We start from the raw sequence: 12397 nt of genomic DNA, 5'->3' as shown, positions 1-12397 counted from the left end.
CTTGCATTACCTGTTGCCTCCTGGGTATGCATTAGCAGAAAGCTAGATCTACCAGGGAGTGGAAATGGGACTCAAACCCAGGCACTCCCATATGGGATACAGGCATTCCAAGTGCTGTCTTATCCACTGTGCCAAGCGCCCGCCTCAGTTTGAGTACTTTCAGGCTGCCATAGACTGTCATCTTACTTGTTTATCTCTATAGTGCTTGGCATGTCATTGGCACTCAGATATTGTTTATGAACCAGACCTTAAAGTAGGATTAGTGCATCTTTGTTGTAAAATTTACAACTGGGTTAACCTTTTAGATAGCGTATAGCAGTTTTGTTTTCCCTTTAGAACTCATTAAAATGCAACAATATTAGTGTTCATTAAAATAGCGCTTCCCTGTTGTTGGTCTTGTGACCACAGAGGCAGGTTCTGACTGATTCCCATACTTCCCTTTTCTGCCCCTCCATCTTTTCAGGAGCAGGAGTTGTGTTCCCTTTCTCATGAATTTTTCCTTACTCAAACTCTAGGTAGTGGAGCAGTCCTGAAGGTAATTGGGATCAGGAAATCAATTTTACAATATTTTTGTTTCTAGTGATTGTGCTGGATTTGTGTTAATTCTTTAACATTTTTTCCCCAGGAGGGGAAATATATGTATGAAATGAGTGACAAAATGGTATTCTGTAACGTTGAGAAATAAAAAAGGTTGTTAGAAATAGCAGCCTATGTATTACGTGTTTACAAAGAGCAGTAAAACTTCTTCAACTCTTTTTTTTTTTTTGACAGGCAGAGTGGACAGTGGGAGAGAGAGACAGAGAGAAAGGTCTTCCTTTTGCCGTTGGTTCACCCTCCAATGGCCGCCGCGGCCCGCGCGCTGCGGCCAGCGCACCGCGCTGATCCGATGGCAGGAGCCAGGAGCCAGGTGCTTCTCCTGGTCTCTCATGGGGTGCAGGGCCCAAGCACCTGGGCCATCCTCCACTGCACTCCCAGGCCACAGCAGAGGGCTGGCCTGGAAGAGGGGCAACCGGGACAGAATCCGGCGCCCCTACCGGGACTAGAACCTGGTGTGCCGGCGCCGCTAGGCAGAGGATTAGCCTAGTGAGCCGCGGCGCCGGCCTTCTTCAACTCTTAAATACTATGAAATCTAGTGTGAGCATACTTTTTGAAACCCACCATATAACATGGGTCTGTTAAGTAGTTTTGCATTGGTTCATTCAGTAAGATATCAATGATGGAAACAGGAATCTTGCAGTTACTGGGATATGATGTTCCACTTTGCCAAATCTGACTATTGTGTGCTATTCTCTAAATCTGCCATCTAGCAAACTGAGGATATTAATTCCCATAGTAGCTACAGCTGCATATTTCAGACCTGTGCTGAAAAGAAATTTCCTTGTCATGTTCACTATTTCTCTGATTTTTATGGTCTGCTGACAAGCAAGCTTCAGGAAATTGTTTACATAAAATTGGCTTGAATAAACTTCTTGAATGTTCATCATATCTAAAAGATGTAAATAACCCAAAAGTCCATCCGAGGGTGGATAGATAAGTAAAATGTGATCTAGCAATCAAGACCGTGAACACATAGTAAGTAGAAGAAATGTTTTACAGAAGATCACATATTATATGATTTTCATTTATATAAAAAGTCCAGAGTCAGCAGATCCACAGAGATGGAAAACACAAGTGGATGAGTGAATACTCAGGATTGAGGGAAGAATGGAGGCAGGGCAGAAGAGTGCTTTCTAGTGGGAGCAGAGTTCTTCCTTGAGGGGATGGAAATGTTCTAAGCTTGATTGTGGTACTGATTTCAGAACTGAATATCCTATTTTTTTTAATGTTTATTTTATTTATTTGAAAGACAAAGTTACAAAGAGAGGTAGAGACAGAAAGGTTTCCCATCCGCTGGTTCACTCTCCAGATGGCCGCAATGGCTGGAGCTGCGCTGATTTGAAGCTGGGAGCTTCCTCCAGGTCTCCCACAGAGGTGCAGGGGCCCAAGGACTTTGGCCATCTTCTGCTATTCTAAGCCGTAGCAGAGAGCTGAATGGGAAGAGGGGTAGCTGGGACTAGAACCAGCGCCCATATGGGATGCCGGTGCTTCAGGCCAGGGCTTTAACCTGCTGCGCCACAGCGTCAACCCCACAACTGAATATTCTAAAAACTGAACACCTTCAATAGGTGAATTTATATGGTGTGTTAATTATATCTAGGAAGAGTAAGAAGTAAGTAATCACTGTATTACGGTTTTCATGATTTGAGAGAAAAGTAACTTTTGTTGAATTTGATATACAAGCCATCATTTAATTATAAGGAAAGATAATTTCAGACATTTGAGGTGTAAGAAAAGTTATCTCCTGAAGATTTTGGATGGTGTTCTTCTTTTAAATAGGGGAGTAAATCAAGAAAGAGGAGAGCATGAGTTTTAGGGAATATGAAAATCCAACAAAGAAATCTGCAAGGTGGTGGTTGAAGGGCAATCTCAAGATAATAGCTGAGCATCATGTATGGAGGACAAGTCCAGATTGGAGGTCCGAGGCTCTGGGAGAGTTGTTCCACACAAGATTCAAGACCAGCCATCACCAGTGAAATCCATACCGTAGCCATTGTGTTTGATGTACTGTAAAGAGGTTTAGAGAACTGGCAAACAGTGCTAACAAGGCAAACACAAAGTGAGACAGTTACTGATTTAAAAAGTATATGAAAATAAGTGACTTCCATCATTGTGCAAATCATGTGTGCCCAGCCAGGAATATCATTTACTTAATCAAAATGGTGTAAATGTTGAATCAGAGTTGTGATCTAACTGTATAGGAGGTGCAGGAGCAGAAGTATAGGCATGCAGGTAACTTATACACTTACAGTACTACTGGTTTTGTCAGTTTTACACCTTACCTGTGAGGTAGAAGTCAGAGATAAGGTGTAAAACTTTTAAGATAGGAAGTAGTACTCTAATTTTATTACTTGGCAATATGTTTGTAAATATTGAAAGAAATAGCTAAGTGGAAGTGTGAGATTGCTTCAGGGAAGAAAGAAATAATGAGCATGGGCAGGTTGGGTAAGTAGAAGATTATTGGCTTTAATAAAAAAAATCATTTAACTATTTGATTCTAGAACTGCATTCATTTATGACAGAATAGAATAAATTTAAAATTTAGTGTGTGTTAGGAAATAAATGGTGGACATTTAGCCTCACTGGTAAGGTTGAAGTGCTTGCGTTTGATACCTGGCTCCAGCTCCTGAGTCCACCTTCTTGCTAATACAGACCCCAGGGCAGTAGTGATGGCTCAGGTGATTGGGTTTCTGAGACCTGGATTGAGTTCTCAGTCCTGACTTTGGCCTGGCTCATGCCTGGCTGTTCAAGCGTTTAAGGAATGAACCAGTAGGTGAGAGCTCTTCCTCTTATTTCTGAAATAGATACATAAAACAGATACATCACCTGTAATATGGCCCTTTAACCTCCTGAGACTGATCTTGGTGCTGATGCAGAAGCTATGCTGCTTCAACCAAGTTGACTTGATTTGCCCACCTTGACAGTATATTGTACAAGAGGTGGAGCTGATATTTTACAAAAATGTATTATAAAGATTTGAGAGACAGAGTGAGCTCCCACCTGCTGATTCCTCCTCATAATATCCACCATAGCCATGGCTAGACCAGGAGCCAGGAATACAGTTTAGATTTTCCCCATGATGGCAAGAGCCCAGATACATGGCCATCACTAATGCTCCTCAGGGTCTGCATTTGTGGGAAATTGCGGTTAGAAGCTGGGAATCAGATCCTACACAGATGTGGGCTGCAGCCATCTTTACCACTAGGCGGAATGCCCCCTCTCTGACACTTTAAAATCACAACCCCCATTAGAAAGGACTAGGTTATGATGTGCTCATTCTGAGAACTTGAGATTTTCTCTTTTAATTGAATTTTTCTTGTTGAAAAATGCCCATATATACCTGTACACATACGAATGTGTGTGCTCCAGAAGGCTCTGGTTTGAAGATGGTGCAGTGCAGCTGCCTCAGACGCTTCTCTAGACCTAACTGAAAACTGAGAAATAGGAGAGATAAGAGAACATTAAGAGTAAATATCTAGATTTTCTTGGCATAAACATAAGTAGATTTGCAAAAGGCCAGTGTTCTTCAAAGCAATTGGTATAAGCTAAGGGACAAAATCGGGGATTCTTTTGAAAGATTCACAAGTGTTGCTTACCTGAGCTGACTGTGAGAACCTACGTGATTGATAACCTGGAGAGACAAAAGAAATGAGACTACCAGAAGACATGAAGTGTGCTTTGTTTCTGTCGCAAGTCTGAGGAGGGACTTTGGATATTAGCAGTCAGTAACTGGTAATTCTTCTCTGTACTGGATGGTAACCTTTGTGTACTTGCACAGACACCTCACATGGAGCTTAATAGCGAGCTGGTGAGGCTCCCTGCTGGTCTGGAGTACTGTCCCTCCCCCCAAGATTTGTTTATTTACTTGAAAGAGTTACACAGAGAGAAGGAGAGGCGGTGGGGGTGGGGGGGAGGTCTTCCATCTGCTGGTTCAGTTCTCAGTTGGCCACAATGGCTGGAGCTGCACTGATCCGATCTGAAGCCAAGAGCCAGGAGCTTCTTCTGGGTCTCCCACATGAATGCAGGGGCACGAGGACTTGGGCCATCTTCTACTGCTTTCCCAGGCCATAGCAGAGAGCTGGATCAGAAGTGGAGCAGCTGGATCTCGAACCGGTGCCCATATGGGATGCTGGCACTGCAGGCTGCAGCTCAACTTGCTATACCACTGACAGACAGATTTTTACCGCTGACCTGACAGATTTTTTTTTTTTTAATATTTATTTATTTATTTGAAAGGCAGAGTTACAGAGGCAGAAAGAGAGAGAAGGGTGTCTTCCATCCGCTGGTTCACCCCCCATGTGGCCACAACACCTGGAGCTGGGCCAATCCGAAGCCAGGAGCCAGGAGTTGCTTCCAGGTCTCCCATGTGGGTGCAGGGGCCCAAGGACTTGGGCCATCTTCTACTGCTTTCCCAGGCCACAGCAGAGAGCTGGACTGGAAGAGGAGCAGCCGGGACCAGAACTGGCACCCATATGGGATGTCAGTAGCGCAGGTGGAGGATTAACCTGTGCCACGGCGCCGACCCCTAGAGAGACTGATTTTGTCCCAGGGGTTCAAAGGTACTGGTTAGAGAGGGTAAATCTGTTATAGAGAGACAGGTATATTTCAACATAATGGAGGTAACAGATAGTGATAGAGGCACAGTGATTCAAATTTGGGAGTTGGAGGGATATGGAGGGAGTTCTTTAACATTGTCATTGTTTATCATGGGTAAGAAGATTAATAGGTACTTGTGTGAAAAAATATAACTGTAGAGATGCTAGTAAAATAATATCTATACAGTTAACAAAACAGTACTTCTCAGGAAGAAAATTTACCTAAGAAAATTGTTGTAGTGCAAGAGGAAATCAAAAGTGTCACATTTTCTGTTAAGTGGCCACAATACTAAGGTCTGATTCTTTTTCTTTTTTCTTGTCTCTATTCTTGAAAAAGATAACTCCTCTGGTTTTGAGTTTGGCTGAGCAAGGTGCACATCTGCACTAGAATAGGCTATTGGGGCCTTACCCTGGGTTAGGACAGGGGCCGCCTGGTACGGTGGTAGCTGTTGTAGACACCTGGGTCAGAAGGGTATGCCTGTAACAGGACGTGCCCTAGCCCTGGCCGTGCGAGACTGTGGGGCAAGGACATGCCCACGTGGGAATGAGGCACACGTCTGCAAAGAGGGGCCCTGGAACACGGTTTTGAGGCAAGTGTCTTGAGGAGGGCATCGCCAGCAGTGGGCAGCCTGGCTGGATTTACACCCACATGAGATGAGAAGGATGCAGCTGGGCTTTCGGTGCCTGAGCCTACGCAGGATTGGGGATCGCTGTAGAGGAACAGTGTGATGCTGGGCGGAGCACCGAAGTAGGGTGAGAAGTAAGTTTTGCATGCTGGTGTGTTTACTTCCTAAAGATCATTGTACACTACAAGGAATCAGGGTCTCTTGGAGAACTGGCTGACTCCAAGGCTGGGCAAGGAGAGAACAGGTGAGCCTGCAATATCTGATGCCAGAAGTGAGTAAACTCTCAAAGGATAGGAACTCATCAGTTAGACACAGAAAATAGTTTGAAGGGATGCTAAATGTAGACCAAATTAGGGAAAATGAATGACTTAGAAAAATAAAGCACATTTTTGATAAAAATCTTTTATCCAGTGATCTTGTGCTATTTGTGATATTTCTTTGCTATTAGTAATGAAGAGCAGTGATCTAATAAGAATTTTAGTAACTAGTTTAAACAGAGTGTCATAATTTTGAAAATAGTGATTACACTTGTGTGTGTGTTTAAGATGTATTTACTTGAGGCTGGCGCTGCGGCTCAATAGGCTAATCCTCCACCTGGCGGCGCCGGCACACTTGGTTCTAGTCGCGGTGGGGGCACCGGATTCTTTCCCGGTTGCCCCTCTTCCAGGCCAGCTCTCTGCTGTGGCCAGCGAGTGCAGCGGAGGATGGCCCAAGTGCTTGGGCCCTGCACCCCATGGGAGACCAGGAAAAGCACCTGGCTCCTGCCTTCGGATCAGCGCGGTGCACTGGCCGCAGCGGCCATTGGAGGGTGAACCAACGGTAAAGGAAGAAAGACCTTTCTCTGTCTCTCGCTGTCACTGTCCACTCTGCCTGTCCAAAAAAAAAAAAAAAAAAAAAATGTATTTACTTGAAAGAGCAAAAGAGAGAGGGAGGAGAGTCAGAGACAGGAAGAGATCTCCCATCCACTGATCCACTCCCCTAAATGGCCACAATGGCAATGGCTGGGCCAGGCCAAAGCCAGGATCCCAAAACTGTTGACTCTCCCCTGTGGGTGGCAGGGGCCCAAGGACTTGGACCACCTCTCACTGCCTTCCCAGGCACAACAGCAGGGAGCTGGATCGGAAGCAGAGCAGCCTGGACTGGACCTGGCACTCAGACATGGGATGCCTGGTGTCCTAGCAGCGGCTTAACCCGCTGTGCCACAGTGTTGACCCCAGTGTGGGTATGTGGGGCTGGCATTGTGTCAGAGCAGGTGAGTGCCTCTGCCTGTGATGCCAGCATCCCAAGTGAGTGCCTGTTTGAGACCCGCTGCTCCACTTCTGATCCAGCTCCCTGCTAATGCACCTGGGAAAGCAGCAGAGGAGGGCGTAAGTGCTTGGACTCCTTTACCCACATGGATACCCAGAAGCAGCTCTGGACTTCTGGCTTCATCCTGACCCAGCCAGGCCGTTGTAGCCATTTGGTAAGTGAACCAGCAGATAGAAGATCACTGTGTCTCTGTCTCTCCTCCTTTCTCTGCAACTTTTTCAAATAAAAAAATCTTTAAAAAAAAAAAAAAGTGCTAAGGGCTAGTGCTGTGGCACAGCAGGTTAAAGCCTTGGCCTGCAGTGCTGGCATACCATATGGGCTCTGATTCAAGTCCTGGCTGCTCTGCTTCTGAGCAAGCTCCTTGCTTATGTACCTGATAAATAAGTAAATCTTAAAAAAAAAAAAAAAAAAAGGGGGGTAGGGGGGAGTGCTAATGTGAAAGGAAAATTATCTTACGTGGCATTCTTGTACTAAGTGATTTGTTAGCATTTTATAAGACAGTTGGATATAGTGGATAAATTGATAAATATAAGGACAGTGGGAAAATGTTGGCACAGTTTACTCTGAGAGGGGATGACTGACTCTAATACAGTTGCTTGTTAATTTTCATAGTTTCTGTTGCCTTCAAGCTAAATGCAAATTCCTCTTCACTGTGGTCTATATCCTGAATAACTCCTTTGATCTTCTATTATAGTTTGGTTCTTACTTTCTCTTCTAGTCAGGCAACTTGGATGTCTTGGTGGTTACTAAGTCCCTTGCACATGAGATTGAGCAACAGCTGAGACTAAAAAATAGCTATGAGGAACCACATCAACCAATAACATGCCCAATGTCCAGAAAAAGGCAGGGAACCCCATGGGAGACCAGTAAAAGCACCTGGCTCCTGGCTCCTGCCATCGGATCAGCGCGGTGCACCGGCCGCAGCGCACCGGCCGCAGCGGCCATTGGAGGGTGAACCAACGGCAAAGGAAGACCTTTCTCTCTGTCTCTCTCTCTCACTGTCCACTCTGCCTGTCAAAAAAAAAAGAAAAAAAAGAAAAGAAAAAGGCAGGGAAACATTTTATACATATGCAGAGAATGGGAAGGAGTATCCAGTGTCTTCTGAGTTTGTGCGTGGAAACTTTGTCCCCAGTCTATTTATATGCATCTATTTTTAACTTCCTGAGTTTAGAGAAGGGAGGACTTGGAAAACGGTAGCTTCCTAAGGAAAAAGCAGCACGTTCTCTGTCCCCTCAGCCTTTGATTTGCTTGGAGATCTTTGTCCTAATATTTTGTCCTTTGATTGCTTGTCATTTAGGTCTTCACTTAGGCCTTCTTATTCTAGAAAATCTTGTAAATTTTCCGTGAATTAAATGCTCCTGTAACATCGTGGGCTTTTCTACACCAAATCATCATTGCTTATTATTTATGTCTGAACCAGTTTTTCTCAACAGGGGCCTTGCCTAGGGATTTTTGGCAGGGTCTAGATGAGTAATTGATTTTTCACAGTTAGGGCTGCCACTGGCATCAGTGAGAAGAGCTCAGGAATGTACAGAGTGCAAGACAGCTGAGTTAGTTTTAGAAGGTAATGTTGTTTTACATTATGCCTTTTATTTGTGTAAAAACAAACATAGTGTAAGCCATATTGTGTTTGTTTTCCCTTTCCCATTAATATGTTCTTCCTTCCCTGGTAACATAGATTTTCTTGAGTGACTGTTACCCATTCAGTCTTACACTTGTGAAGGGCCTTTTTAAGAAAAGAATGGTTGGTGCCGCGGCTCAATAGGCTAATCCTCCACCTAGCGGCGCCGGCACACCGGGTTCTAGTCCCGGTCGGGGCGCCGGATTCTGTCCCGGTTGCCCCTCTTCCAGGCCAGCTCTCTGCTGTGGCCTGGGAGTGCAGTGGAGGGTGGCCCAAGTGCTTGGGCCCTGCACCCCATGGGAGACCAGGAGAAGCACCTGGCTCCTGCCTTCGGATCAGCGCGGTGTGCCGGCCGCAGCACGCCAGCCGTGGCGGCCATTGGAGGGTGAACCAACGGCAAAAGGAAGACCTTTCTCTCTGTCTCTCTCACTATCCTGCCTGTCAAAAAAAAAAAAAAAAAAAGAATATTCTTAGTTAATAATTGTAGAATTCTAACATGCACATTAACATGTTAAAAAACTTTGAGAGAAAATAAAGGTAATGTACTATTTAATATCTGGATTTTTGTGCATTTACAATTAAAGCCCAAATTTATGTTGGAATAGTAACAAAGCTTGTTGTTGTATTGTCACTACTACTTTTACATTAGTAGTAGAAAGTGTTACCAATTATTAATAATATTGATATTACTAATCAGAAATTAAAATTCTGTTATGGTGGTAGCAATCTTTAGTTTTTTTTTAAAAAAAAAGATTTACTTATTTAATGGAAAGGCAGAATTAGAGGCAGAGAGAGAGAGATGGAGGGAGGGAGGGACAGGGGAGAGAAAGGTGTCTTCCATCCACTGGTTCACTCCCCCAGTAGCTGCATCAGCTGGAGCTGGACCAATTTGAAGCCAGGAACCAGTAGCTTCTTCCAGTTCTGCCGTGTGGGTGCAGGGAGCCAACTTCCACTGCTTTCCCAGGTTGTAGCAGAGAGCTTGATGAGAATAGCAGCTGGGACTCAAACCACCACCCATATGGGTCGCTGGCACTGCAGGTAGTGGTTTAGCCTACGACACCACAGCACCGGCCCAGCCTTTAATTTTGAACGTGCTGCATGTCTTGTTCAACAGACATGTATCCAGTGCGTCAGATTATGAGGATAAACACAGATATTTGGGTGTTTGAGACAGAAACTGGTTCCTACTTTCAGAAGAGCTCTGACGGGCATGTGACATAAGCCACCCAGGTGGTGGCATTGTGTTTGTCCCAACTCCTGTGGGAAGACCAAGGAGGAGAGAACATTCATGTTGTGTCAGGTCTGTCAGGCTAAGAATAAGGGGTGGGTTTTACAGGTAGAGAAAATAGTTTATATAAAAGTAAGGAGGTATAAAAGAGCCAATGATGTTTCTGAGTCACTGTGGTTGTGTATAGCTTATGGTGCTTAGGGAATAGGGAGATTTTCAGAAAATGATAAGACCATGACTCTTAGATATAGAAATGAGTATGCACTAAGGATTTTGTTTAACTCATTAACCCATTACGTTCCAAGTTTTCAATTCTGCAATGTTCCAGTGACCTGATATTTATTTCAAAATTACCATAAGTGGTATATTTATTGTTGAATTTAAGTCTTCATAGGTGTCCTGTGTATAGGACAATGGGACATAATGAGTTAATAAAATGTAATTGGTTCAAGTGAATTTTTTTTAAAGATTCATTTATTTATTTGAAAGGCAGGATTAGAGATTCGCGTTTGCATGTATACACACACACACACACACACACAGGTAGGTCTTCTATCCTCTGCTTTACTGCCCAAATGGCTGCAACCACAACTGCTGGGCCGGGCCAAAGGCAGGAGCTTCATCTCCCCTAAGGATGCAGGGGCCCAAGTACCTGCTTTCCCAGGTGCATTAGCAGAGAGCTGGATCGGAAGTGGAGCAGCTGTGACCTAAACTAGAACCCATATGGGATGCTCTTATTACAAACAGTGGCTTAAACACGCTATGCCACAAGTTTTAAAAATTATTGCCTTATTGAAAGGCAGAGAGAGAGATACTGATTTCCCATTTGCTGGTTTGCTGTTCAGGTGCCTACAACACCCGTGACTGCTGGGCTGAAACTGGAAACTGGGAGCTTATTTTGGACCTTTCACACAGGTGGCAGGGAGCATTGGTGGGACCCACTGGTTCAGTCATCACCTGGTCCCTCTGTGAAAGAACCCAGGATTTGAACCCAGGCACTGCTGTATGGGATGCAGGCATTCCACGCGATGTCTTAACTGCTAAATTTATGATTTTTTTTATCTTTAACATGTAGAGTTTTAGAGAGAGAGAGAGAAAGGTCCCCCTTCCGTCGGTTCACCCCCCAAAATGGCCGCCATGGCCAGAGCTACGCCAGGAGCCAGGTGCCCCATCCCAGTCTCCCATGTGGGTGCAGGGCCCAAGCACTTGGGCCATCCCCCACTGCCCTCCTGGGCCACAGCAGAGAGCTGGACTGGAAGAGGAGCAACTGGGACTAGAACCTGGCGCCCACATGAGATGCTGGCGCCGCAGGCAGAGAATTAACCAAATGAGCCATGGCGCTGGCCATAACTGCTGAATTTATATGCAGTGAGTGAATGTTGAAATAAAGTACAGATGAGGAAAAAAACTTTCTCATTTTCTGTTTTATAGCATAGAAAATAAGTCAACAAGTCTGTACCAGGCAGGGAGAGGAGACAGAGAGAAAGGTCTCCCCTCCGTCAGTTCACCCCCCAAATGGCCACTACGGCCAGAGCTACACCAGTCCGAAGCCAGGAGCCAGGTGCTTCCTCCTGGTCTCCCATGCAGGTGCAGGGCCCAAGCACTTGGGCCATCCTGCAGTGCCTTCCCGGACCACAGCAGAGAGTTGGACTGGAAGAGGAGCAGCCGGGACTAGAACCCAGCGCCCAAGTGGGATGCCGGCTCGGCAGGTGGAAGATTAGCCAAGTGAGCCACAGCACTGACCCCAGATTTGTAAAATAACTCCCAAAGAATCAATCTGACATTGCATAGTTTTCTGTTGGAGAGCAAGTTTTCTTCCATAGGAGTGGCAAGAATTTGTAAAACACCTTCCAGTGCCCTACCAAAGCGTAAGTACTGTGTATTAAATGAAACAGTTGAACTGGCGATGTATAGAATTTAATGGGCCGGTGCTGCGGCTCAATAGGCTAATCCTCCACCTGCGGTGCTGGCATACTAGGTTCTAGTCCTGGTCAGGGCGCCGGATTCTGTCCCGGTTGCTCCTCTTCCAGGCCAGCTCTCTGCTGTGGCCCGGGAGTGCAGTGGAGGGTGGCCCAAGTGCTTGGGCCCTGCACCCCATGGGAGACCATGAGAAGCGCCTGGCTCCTGCCTTTGGATCAGTGCGGTGCGCCGGCTGCGGCAGCCATTGGAGGGTGAACCAACGGCAAAGGAAGATCTTTCTGTCTCTCTCACTGTCCACTCTGCCTGTCAAAAAAAAAAAAATCTAATGAAGGCACGAGCAGTGCAGTCAGGCTATTCAGTGGCAGTAAGAATTGGGGAGGAGGACAGATTCAGTAAAACTCACTGATGAAGCAGTGAGAAGGGACAGTTTCTGGCTAAGGCATATGTCAGGATAATGAATCATTTTACAAAGGGAATAAAGGGGGAAAACAGATGTTGAGGG

The 12397-nt window shown here is 45.4% G+C and overlaps 1 protein-coding gene across 1 annotated transcript in view; it reads left to right on the top strand.

Annotated features, from left to right (window-relative positions):
- NAA35 (N-alpha-acetyltransferase 35, NatC auxiliary subunit) overlaps positions 1-12397 on the top strand; it is an 82999-nt gene that overhangs the window by 39426 nt on the left and 31176 nt on the right. The window lies entirely within an intron of this gene.

Source organism: Oryctolagus cuniculus, chromosome 1, assembly GCF_964237555.1.
Source record: "Oryctolagus cuniculus chromosome 1, mOryCun1.1, whole genome shotgun sequence".
NCBI lineage: Eukaryota > Metazoa > Chordata > Mammalia > Lagomorpha > Leporidae > Oryctolagus > Oryctolagus cuniculus.
The sequence above is the reverse complement of the archived record's forward strand: the minus strand, read 5'-3'. Positions and strand labels throughout refer to the sequence as shown.